General features: G+C 37.5%; 1 long non-coding RNA gene across 2 annotated transcripts; it reads right to left on the bottom strand.

The window, feature by feature from the left end:
* Positions 1-3,012: 3,012 nt before the first annotated feature.
* Positions 3,013-9,878, bottom strand: LOC113339739. 2 transcript variants are annotated; one of them, XR_003355104.1, is made up of 6 exons: positions 9,202-9,878; positions 7,144-7,401; positions 6,858-7,058; positions 5,307-6,353; positions 4,721-4,871; positions 3,013-4,373 (listed from the first exon to the last, which is right to left on the bottom strand). It is a non-coding gene; the product is annotated as an uncharacterized LOC113339739 (long non-coding RNA). The 2 variants fall into 2 exon arrangements; XR_003355103.1 differs by having other exon boundaries at positions 5,303-6,353.
* Between the last annotated feature and the right edge of the window lie 1,995 nt (positions 9,879-11,873).

Genomic DNA, 11,873 nt, shown 5'->3' on the forward strand with positions numbered 1-11,873 from the left:
CTTTCCCCTTCTTGGTTGGCTTGGCTGAACATTTTGTGGAGGAGGTTTTAGATCACGAAAGAAAGAATCCGCTCGCCCCGCCACCAATGTGTCGATAGCCTGTCCTCCATACCTGAAATTTGGATCAGTAGTATCATAATCCCACTCGGCCTCAGTTTTCGGTATATACTTAAAATTTGGATCACTAGTACCATAATCCCACTCGGCCGGTCCAAAATCGGGGGATACTTGCTACCAACGTAATGTCGATATCCAAGATCACGTGGTTGTGGCACAACAGGTTTGTGGGTTCCGAAATTCGGAAGTATACCGTGATTGTTTTTGAAACACAAAATTGGTTAAAAAGACCAAAATCAATAGTTTCTGGGTGAAATGGACAGTTAGATTTTGATACTGTTTAAATGGACAAAAATGTAAAAATATGCAGGATGTAACAAGTTTTATCGTGCCCATTTTCAAATATTTTTTTTTATTTTTAATTTACACAGGATGTATCCAGTTTTATCTTTGCTATTTTTTAAATTTAAGCTAGGATTACTATTTTTTTTGGTCATTTCATCCAAACTATTTTTTACTCGTCCATTTGAACCGTGATTTAAAAATATTTGGACAAATGACCCATTTTCCGTTTTTGAAATCAATAGGTTCTCCATTATTTAGGTACTTTCCGGTATAGCCATACCCATAAAACTCTTCTTCTCCTTCCTTGCTGTTGATTTTTGTGGGCTTTAATCCCTTGTAGTTCTTGAAATCTAGCTTCTTCTTCCCTGCAAACAACCAAAAACACACAAATTATTAGATTTTTTTTTTTTTGACAATTAGCTCTTATATCAATATAATGAAAGGTGTACGTACCTTTCCCAAACATGATCGATCTCTGTTCTTCTTGAGTATCTCTTCTCTTCTTGAGCTCTTCTTGAGTCGATGGAAATTATACAAAGTTCTGCTAACAAGGGATGTATTTATATATAATCTTAATGTAAGAATTTCTAAAAATAAATACGCTTTTTATTGGGTAACAATTCTATAAAGGGTAACAATTCTGTAAACAAACTGAATTTGCGATTTCTTTTATATCAATCAAAATACTACATTCCATGAATTTCCATTGATAATAATACTCACACTTCCATAAATTAAATATATTTGTATTTAGGAAAATATGGGAATGCATATAATTAAAGGAAGTCGTGATACGAGTAAAGAAAAATGGCTGCTGCCGCAGTGGTAGTCGAAATACTTTTTGATCGCCCAATGGCTTCGCCATTAAAAATCCCCTAAACAGTTCATAGCCTTAATACATGAAGAAAATAATTGGGTCCATTGCCAAGTATACGGTCCCAAGATAATACAACAAATACGTTGTGGGTGTACGCCTAGCAGTTCACCTGCCCTTTCCTTAGCGAGCGTTCCTCCAAACTTCATCTTCAAATTCTGCAACAATAGGTTTTTAATGATAGGTTGAATATGTGGTTCTTTTGGGTGATTACCAGTAGCCAACCGAAACTCCATCTCGGTTTCGTCTTTCTCCCACCCAAGTGTTTGTTGAACAAGGCTGTAAATATTATCCCAAAACATGTTGTTGTCGAAACCTTCTGTCACAGATCTTCCTTCAAATTCTATAGGTCAATGCTTCACATCTTCCGGTATTATTGTCATCTCACCTAATGGTAGATAAAACGTATCGGTTTCAAGCCAATAATATCGTTCCCTGAAGGCAGAGACCACAACACTATCAAACTCCACTTGAGTATTCAGAATTCCATGCCATAATCCTGTACTCAACACTAGATTACGAACAGAATAACATTCTTCACCTAATGGTCAATGTTTATCCCTTTGACGCTCGACCAATTTGTTCGCCATTGCAAGATCCTACAAAAAAATATACAAAATACAAACATATTTTGTTAAACTGGGATAAACAATATAAATCGAAATAAGTTATAAATTCAATGTTTTAAGAAAAACCATATCCTAGTCTCACATGCTTTTGCAGCCCAGGAACTAGTATAACCAAATTAGATTTAAGATCTATTTGGAGCCTCGTCCAAAGGTCTTTTATTCTTCTTCGGTGGCAACAACAAATATTTTTCTTTAGGAATATCCATCGATTTCGGTGCGGGCTTCTTTCTCGATTTCTTTTCTTTCACTGGAGTTGTAGCTACAACAATTTATTTTCCTTTGTTTTCTCCCTGTTCATCATTTTCTTCCTCTTGCTCCTCTTCATCATTTTCTTCCTCTTCCTCCTCTTCTTCGTCATCGGATTGTTTGGAATTTTCTTCCTCTTTCTACTCTTCTTCATCATTAGATTCTTCCTCTCCATTTTTTTTTCTTTTCCTTTATGGTTAATTTCAACTCCTTCCTCTTCAATTTCTTGATCATTAGGTTTCACTCCTTCTAAATCAACTCCAACTTCAGCTACGGATGATTCTCTCAACCTAATTTCAAATGGATTCATCTTCTTTTTATTCTTATGGATACCTTCATTATGTACCCATAAATTCTTGTCACCGCGAGGGATGAGCGTATGATCAATCGGAGTTAAGTGAACATTCTTGTGGATACCTCTATTCCCTCTCTTATTCTTCATCCTATTAGGATTCCTACACAAACAATACAACAGATTGATTTCCTAAAGGTTGAACGTACAAAATAGAAAATAACAAATCCAAAAAAATGTGAACATAAAGATTTACTGTTTGCAAAGTGACCACCAAAATAAACCGTAACTAATTACGGTTTGTAAGTTGTGGATCAAGCCAACCGTAAATAAACTACAGTTGGTATATAAACTAAATATTTGAATTGTAAACATCTATTTGAAACTAAGTGTTGAGCCACAGGATCATTTACGGTTGATAATGGTTGACACAAATACAAACCGTAACTCCATTACGGTTGATAAGTTATAAATCGTATAAAATTTTGGAGACACGCAGGAAGAGTTACGGTTCGTAATGGTGGTGTTGACACCAACCATAAGTGAAGTTACGGTTACAAAAAAAAATGTAAAATTCTCAAATTTACTTATCTACGGTTGGTAATTGAACTCTTACAAACCATAATAACATCAAAATCTTCAATTATCGTTCCTAATTGTATTAAAATAAACCGTAACTCACATGAATCCAGAATATGGAATTTGAATTTCCATCTAAAACTCTAATTTTCGATAGAAATTAAACCTCGAACAAAATTAACTAAACCTAAGTAGTCGAAGCAGATAAGCCGTCTCAGCTTGAATGAGTAGGCGCTTCAAATGAGAATAGGGGTGTTGCTGAGCACATGAGCCGTCGCACTAATAGCTAAAGCGGCAGCACTGCAGGATAGAGTCAAAGCAAGTTAAACAACTAAATCAATGAAATCAACAGAGGTAATTACTTCAACGTCAAATATACTGTAGAACGATTTTTTATTTTTTTTTACTCCGCAGCGAAAATAAACTTAAGATCATCCTCTGCATGAATGTACTGAACCTCTTTTACACGGAATTCAGGAGTACCACTCCTCTCTTCATTCTCCAACATTATACGAACTTCATGTATCCTTCACGTTTGGATTATCACCAAATGCGGTCAAGGCAATGTCTCCATCTGGTATGTAGATTGATTAGGCTGAATGCAAGCAATTAACTAAGCAGTTCTCTCTACAGATTTCGTCCATCTATCTTGTTCTAAAGGATAATCCTCCGAACTAACCCCAAATCTTCTTCTTCTCATAACAATTGAACCTAGGATAGAGGGTGACACTGGAAAGGCAAGTGAGGTGACCCCAGATGCATTGGCATCTGAAGGAAAACCATGTAGCCCTGAAGAAGCCATCATGTTGACAAGGCCTTGTTCTTCCTGATGCTTATCTATTGAGGCATCCGTGGAAGTACGCTCTTGATTAAAGGAGCTGAATCCAACTCCTTCATATAAACTCTTTGAAGCAGAATCTGAATCAACAGAATTGTCGAGGCTTTAATGGGATGAGCTGTCCCTTCAAGATGACGGATCTTCAGTTAAAGATCTAATAATATGACCCAAGTTCTTTCTCCTGAAGCTATCAGAATCTGCCTTTGCAGTGACAATCTTAGAGTTTCCCATTTCCGGGGTCTCATAATGGCTTCCTCGATATGAAACCACCCTGGACGTATCCAAAAGCTATGAACTTGAACATGTTCACTGACGATAAAAGGTCTCACCTTTGAATCTTCTCGTTACGTATAATCCCGTTACCACTACTAGGTGCATCAGAACGTCGGCCACTGCCGTGTCTGTCCCATGTGTTTAGAAAAAACACAATAAGATCCTCATTTGGACAGTCAAGCAACCTTGCTAGCCGTTTAGCCTCAAATGCAAAGACACGGCGTATCCTAAAGAAATTACCTGCAAACATGAAATGGGCTATATTACTTTACAAGTTAAAAAAGAAAAAGTCATTCGATAAAAACACAAGACTTGACTACTATTTGAAATAAAAAATTATAACTTCTTATTTTAAGAGCTTCAAACAACAGACTCTAAACACAACTTCTCAAGCTAATTGCTAGCTGAAAAAGATTACTACGGCGGAAAACTTTAGAACACTGATATATATTGAATAGTTTGCGAGGTAAGTGTTACAAACGAATAAGTGGCACATGCATATAGAAACAAGGGCATCCAGAGAACGAAATAACGAAGGAAAATACTCGAAGGTCTACGAAAAGATGAAGTTAGTTTAGAATGCTGACCTTTATTAACACTGCGTCCAAGGGTGTTGTTGGTACGTAGTGGATTGACGACGTTAAAATGCTTGGTTGACCTGGATTTTCTTGGCCATTTTGAACAGCAGCATAAGTTTCTTGAGTAATAACTCTCCAGTATCCTTTCGAGGAGATTGCGCTGTAAGGTATTAAACATAAACAGTTAGAGATGAAAACCCAGTAAAATGGGAATCAAGAAATGGTGAAGTTCAATATCTGTTGGCAAGGTTTCAGTGTCGCAATATTTTGTATTCTTTTCTTCCAATAGTCCTACTAAGCATGGTTTTCAATTGTGTTTTCAGTTTTCTGTTTTATTCAATTTCCTCAAGTGCAACTCAATGAATTAGGTAAACTAAGAACTGACAACAAAGAAGCGCATGAGAAGTTGACAGGAAAAAAGTACTAAGTGCTCACTTGAGAATATCTACTATGGTTTGAGACAGCTTGCAGACTAGACTGACATTTCAAACACTCCAAGCTCATCTATGGACCCAAACCAACATATACTGTTACTAGACAACATCCACAATATGCTTTAAGACAAAAGAGAGTAGAGGTGCATTTATTTACCTACATGATTTCTCCTGTACTTCCAGACACTCCCTTCAAGTACATTGTCTGATTAGACTCAACAGTAAGTTCCCAAGGAGAAAGCAATCGACCTTTTCCCAATATATCCTCAATATCCGTACTCGAGTATTAGAACAGGTTTCTGTCCTATTTCTGGCTTCGCGTTCTCTTTACAGTCATCTTTCTGCTGACTTTTGAGTGCTTTTTGCCCTGCCAAGGTTCCACAGTTTGAGGTCTTTCTTTGTGATGTTTTCCAGTGTTAAATCAGATGAGATTTTACGATGTTCACACTCTGGTTTGAGAACGGTTTGAGTTGAGATTTCCTTCATGAGACTTTCTAAAATATGCTCTTCATTTAGCAAGTAAGGAGATGAATTGTTTTCATAAGCTTCAGGTTTCTTCTTGAAGGAGGTGTTGGTATTTTAACGTGGGGTGTGAGCTCTCTGTGATTTCCGCAAAGCATGAAAATATTCTGAATTCTTGTTTTTCTTGCCGATGCAGGATTACCGTGATCACCTTAATCGAACTTTGGAGTCAATCTTCAATCTTCCTACTGAATTGCACCGCCTTCTCCTCACTACTTTCTGAACTTCCTCCTCTTCTGTATTCTCTCCATTTTCTCCTTCCTCCTTAAATGAAGTACTCAAACATACTTCCTCAGGGAACTGTCAAAGTATGCAACTGTCTTCCTCCTATTCTGCAGTCATCCAAGTTAAAGGGCTCAGAAGCATGAAACTCTCAGTTTGCTGAGGACATGTATCTACCTCTTTAACTTCATGAATTACTGTTGATTGCTTGTTCCCCATATCAATGTCCATTGAAATTTCCATCCTTTGTTATCCATCAGCATAAATTTCCATAAGCCTAATTGGAAAGCTGCTTTCTATTTCCGGTATACCATTTTCATCAAGATTTTCAACCCATCATCCTCAAATGAATCCTGCAGAAGCATGGTCAATTTGCTACCTCTGAAAGGAACATGAGAGTCCCCATTCGCAATGGAGTCCACAACTCTCTTCAAAGCTATATTCCCTTGGTTGATCTTTGCTGTCTGCAATTACATACATAAGTAAAAATCAATAAAACTTTACAATAGTTAACAACCCTAAAACTGAATACATCTTTACGGTTACGTTGAGCAAAACAAGCAGATTTCTCCATCTTTATTGCCTGAGTTGTGGCCATTAGATCACAGATTTCTCCATCTCTTTTTTTCTTTTTTCTTTTCAGGAAGATTAAATGGTTACCTGAATATTGTCCTAGTCTAGGAATTCTTGAAGAAATTTGGAGGACTTATAGACCATTCACAACGACCATTAACTCTATAGAGTGTTTTCCCAACAACACTTGCCTCTCTTTTCACAAAACTACAAGACCAACTACTAAAATATTTTTAGAAATGAAATGCACTCCAGAATAACACTATTTGTTCTCCAACTAGTGCTCCCAATATAATAATTCAAGATGCATAACAATCCAAATAAGAATTCTACATGGACTGCAATCAGTGACCAAATATTATGGGAGTTAGCTGGAACAGCTCGGACATGCGTACCTTTTCCTTTTTCAACACCTGAAGCTGAGTGACAAAAGCACGAACTTTGCGCTGCCTGGGTTCCCTGAACACAGCATGCAGCTTTCCAAGCTTCTTTTTACGGCGAGGGGGGTCCTTGGGTTTTGATTCAAAAGGGAGTATAGCTTGTGGGGTTTTTGGGATTACCATCAGACTGAACTTTCTTTGCTTGCGTCCAGTCGGCTATAAACAAAAAAAAATAAAAGTCAGATATGGAAAATTGAAGCCGTGAACTAAAACCATCTCTGAGTTCGCTTCAGGAGGCAACCTTGTAGAGTGAATCCTTGTTAACAGGAATAGGAGATTATGCTCTCGCCGCATCTCTGAGTTTCTTTGCCAGATACGACCAAGCAGTTGTAGGGCTATCGCTAATGGGTGGAAAACGAGGAACCTCTACTTGGGCCCACGCACACGAGAAAACAGTATCGCTCATAAGAATCCTGTCCTCAAATGTGCATCTAGCAATCCCTTCTTGAGCTTGACCTCCCTTCCTTTTTGGTTTGTTACCAAGCTCTTCTCTGGAAGCCTGCTGATAACAATACAATTAGAACACGAGAGACTAGCTTCACATGAAATATGCAGCTCCTAATACAGCACAATAGGCCGGGAGTACTCGATTCAACATAAGAGTGTCAACAATATGAACATTTACTTAAAGAAAAAAAAGAGTTCTTGGCTTCTTAATTCATTGCACACTAGCCAAGGTTTTGAGCTCCAACACAACAAACCTCTGCGAACCACATAAAATGATCCAAGGATTGATTTACTCTAAGTCTAAGGAAAATCTCAACCGATTTTTTCAGATCATATTAAAATTTAAAACTAAATGTATTGCAAACTATTCTTCTAGATCTTAGAATATCAATAGCAGCATGCAAGAGCAAAAACAGAGGAAACAAATATATTTCTACATTAGCACACCAACCTTTTTAACCTGCCCTTGAACACAACCTGCTGCTGAACCCTTGAACTTTTAGTATATTTAAATTGTTATGTGCATTATGCAACAAATTCATGTGTGCGCACAAAAGAGCAAGGGGCAGATGCCCTGGCTGTCCCTAATTTTAACATACACCTGATGGAAAAATTTATACATGCTTGTTTGATATGAAATTCACTCATGCACAACTAGTAATATAATACATTGTTACCATAATCGCATTCTCAATCTATTCTTTATTATCCTCTTTTTTACCCGGTCCTGCAATAGATCAAGAGCTAGAGGGTTTTGGGATATGTCTTTCCTTTCACCTACAAATGTTATAGCGGAAAACCTTGTACTAAGCTGACTATAGTGAGACATGATTTATGTTTCATCCTAAATATCACAGCTTATCTTTCATAACTGAAATAGGAGATAAATAATTCACTGAAATAGACATGGTCAAATACCTTGGTCCTTGCAGACAAAAGGGTAGTTAACGTTTCTAAACCCGACGTGTTCGACTTACACCTTAACAAGGTTGAGCATAAATTCATGATTGGTTATAATATTACCAGCTTTGGATTATGCAATCATGTCCGATGATCACTGGTTCTTCAGAAACATCTACTTATATGAAGGTCATGAACTTATTGGTTGTATCTATTGCGATGAATCAAATGTCGCTCAACTAGAAGTTCAATTTGCCATTGAAAAAGCATTTAGATCGGCACTTGTATACAATTGGGCAAAATCATTCATTTGACAGTATAGAACAACAAAATAGTTGGTATGGTTTATAAATCCAAAATCAGAAAGAATCAAGAAATTGTGAAGTTCAGTGTCGCAATATTTTTTCTTTCTTTTTTCCAGTAGTCCTACTAAAATTAGGCTTTCACTGAACGAAGTTAATGAGGTTCTGTACAATTATTCTAAGATTTTCGATATCATAGATTCATAATTGAAAAGGGTGCAAAACACAGTTACTACTCAAGAAATGTTTACAACAAACCATTATAATGTTATACGGGCAGAAGCATATCGACAATGGGTACAATGCCTTTCGGTGGATTTTCAATAGTTTTGGACCTTTGGTACATCAAATTCTCTGTGTTTACTAGTTATGAGGTTTTTTTCCAAATTTCTCCAAAGAGTATGAGAAATGACAATAAATCCCTCTCTTAGACTGATGAAATTAAACGTACTGTAACTAGTAAATCTAGCACCACCCAAGCTAATTTTAAAGCATTATAATGAATTTTACGTTGTTCTACTTAAATGTCGTTATGTTTGTCATTGTTTCAGAGGATTATAACATATTTTACCAAACTTGCAAATGCAATACTAAACATATATTATCAAACACTTTGAACTAAGCAAGAATTTCAAGTAAAAAAAAATTACCTTAAGAGCAGTATGCTCGCAGAAACAATGCTTGCATTTGGTAAGACGGGATCAACAAAAGATTGTCCACGCAAAAGGCAATGCATTTTCATCATCATAACTCACATTTCTCATCCTCACCATCATCATCATGTGCTTTAAAAGCTAAATTCCTCTTTTGAATCTTCTCAGCTTCCTCCCATTTTCTCCATCATCATAAACTTACAAGAATCACCAAACCCACAATACCTAGTCTCATTATAGTCAGCAGCAGGTACTTGATTTGTTTCGTCGACGTCCCAGTTGAAAAGATGTAGCTTATTATCAGCTTTTGAAGCCAATTTGGGCTTTTGAATCACTGAGGAACCTTTACCTTCTTCTCCATTGTCCGCCACTCCTCTTCACCACCATTCGGTTTCTTACATTTTTGTTCTTAGATGATGGTTTTCAGAAGAAACTACACACTAAAGAATCAAAATCTCGACAGTAAAAACAAAACTAAGAAGATTCATAACCTTTACCTGGTTCCTTGGATGGTTCTTTCACAGCAGGTCCATTGGATTTTTCAGAATCCGACATAATTTCCTTCTCTGATGCAAAAACCCCTAAAATCGACAGACTTTGGAAGAAATTAGACAAATTACTGAAGAGAAATTCAGAGTTTTGTGAAGAAAAAAAGTTCTAGGGTTTGTGAGGAAATATTGTATGTTTCTTTAGATAATGATATAAAATGGGGCTTCTTATAAATTGGGCTTTAACCACATTCCAGCAAAGACCAACTATGCCCACTATGGTCTCTCATCTCTCAAAAGTCAAATCCCCTTTTTGTTTCAGGAAAAGTGATATTTTTATTTTTTTAATTTTTGCCTTAAAATACTCCAAGTGTTGGAAAAGTGGAAGTATTATTTTTCTAAAACAGAAAGAGTAATAGATAGACAAGCTTTAGCTACCTGGTGGTGCAGATAGCTAATGCTTGGCATGCCGAAACTAAGTTTGGTTGCATCATTAGATTTCACATTTTTTATTTTTTGGGTGGTAGTCTTAGAAATCTTTATCTTTCAAGCAGAGACTTAATTTTCTTTCTTTATATAGACATTTTATTTTTCTTCATTTTAAATATTGGCATTTGTGAGTGGTGGCTCTCTAAAAGAGTCACAAACTAATACCGCAAGTGCACGGTGTCGAGGTGTAGAACAATGCAAAAACGGGTCGAATCCACAGAGACTAGGGTGTGTAAGTTGAAGTTTCCTAAACTGTTTTCTAAGCTTAACAGAGAACAAAGGCAGTAGCCAAAGGCAAGGCAGTAAACAAGTGGTGAAGTAAAATGCAAGACTGTAAAAGTAAGAGCAACAACAACAAAAAGAGGCAGTAACACAGGCAGTGATAAAGAAACAAAGGCAGTGATAAAGAAACAGTGAAACAATGACAAACAAACCAAGGCAGTGAGCCAAGGGCAATGAGCAAAGATTACAAAGGCAGGTCCTCCAGCTATGTTCTTGTCCCTTGTTAGTTATCAGTCAGCTTCTAGGCTTTCTGAATAACTAGATGACAGTTGCGGTTCAAAGCCGGCTGTTCATCTAAGGGTTGGTCTAGAAAGGAGGCTAAAGGCACTAAGATAATTCTAAAACTTGTAGTAATTGGGGCTCTCACACTGCAACTACTCGCAGAGAAGCTTGCTTAGTGTTTTAACAACCTAAAAGGATGTTCAATCCTAGACAATTCAAGCACAACAAGATCAAAGCATGGATATGATAAAAACAATTGAAGTTTACAACATCATTTAAAATAAAAACTAACCCTTGAGGAACTGGCTATTCCAGTCCTCTTGGGTGAAGCACTGGCTAGTCCAGGCATGTCTTCTAACACACACCCACACATCATATTTATAGTTACAAGCTTCAATTAGGGTTCTACACAAGTTTTCCCCAAATCCCCAAAAACAGCAGAAATTAGGGTTACTGATTTACCTAATTTGATGGGATGATTCGTTCCCATGTCTTCGACCCATCCTTCCTCTGCTCTTCCTTCTCCATCTCCTGTTCCAACTGCTCCTCTAGCTCGAGCTATTTTATCAATTTCTCTTCTTTCCTGTCTCTGAAACCCTATGAGAGAAATTGGTATGATAGCTGGCTAGAAAGAAGGGGAAATAGATGGGGTTTCGTTAGGTAATAGCCATGATGGCTTTTGGTGGTGGTTGTGGCAGTTGAGGAAGGTGGTGGTGATGATGGTGGTGCGGCAGGGTATGGTGGTGTTGCAGAGGGTGAGGGAGAAAGAGAAGAAGTCGATGGAAAATGGATTGGGGTGCGTTTGTTTTGGGTATAGGGTATTTGGTACTCGGGTGTTGAGCGGGTTTAGCAATTGTTGATGAACAGCGAGGATGAGACGTTGGATGCGAAGATGATGGATCGATCTAACGGCGATACATAAGGAAGCGAGGAGCGACCGTTGGATGCGGAAGTACAACGAAACTGACGGCTCAAGATGGAGTTAGGTGCTGTAGTGTTTGACAGGAGCTTCAGACTTCGATGCACGACGATGAAGCGACCGTAGGATGCATCTGTGGATCCAATCTGACGGCTACGAGCTTAGGCAGGCTTTGGGATTGGTCTTGGACTTAGGTTAGAGTTTGGGCTTAGACAATTCTGAGCCCACTTCTTCTTTAAGAACAAATTCTTCCTTCCAAGCCCACTTCT

The sequence above is a fragment of the Papaver somniferum genome, unplaced genomic scaffold, assembly GCF_003573695.1.
Source record: "Papaver somniferum cultivar HN1 unplaced genomic scaffold, ASM357369v1 unplaced-scaffold_21, whole genome shotgun sequence".
NCBI classification, from domain to species: Eukaryota; Viridiplantae; Streptophyta; class Magnoliopsida; order Ranunculales; family Papaveraceae; genus Papaver; species Papaver somniferum.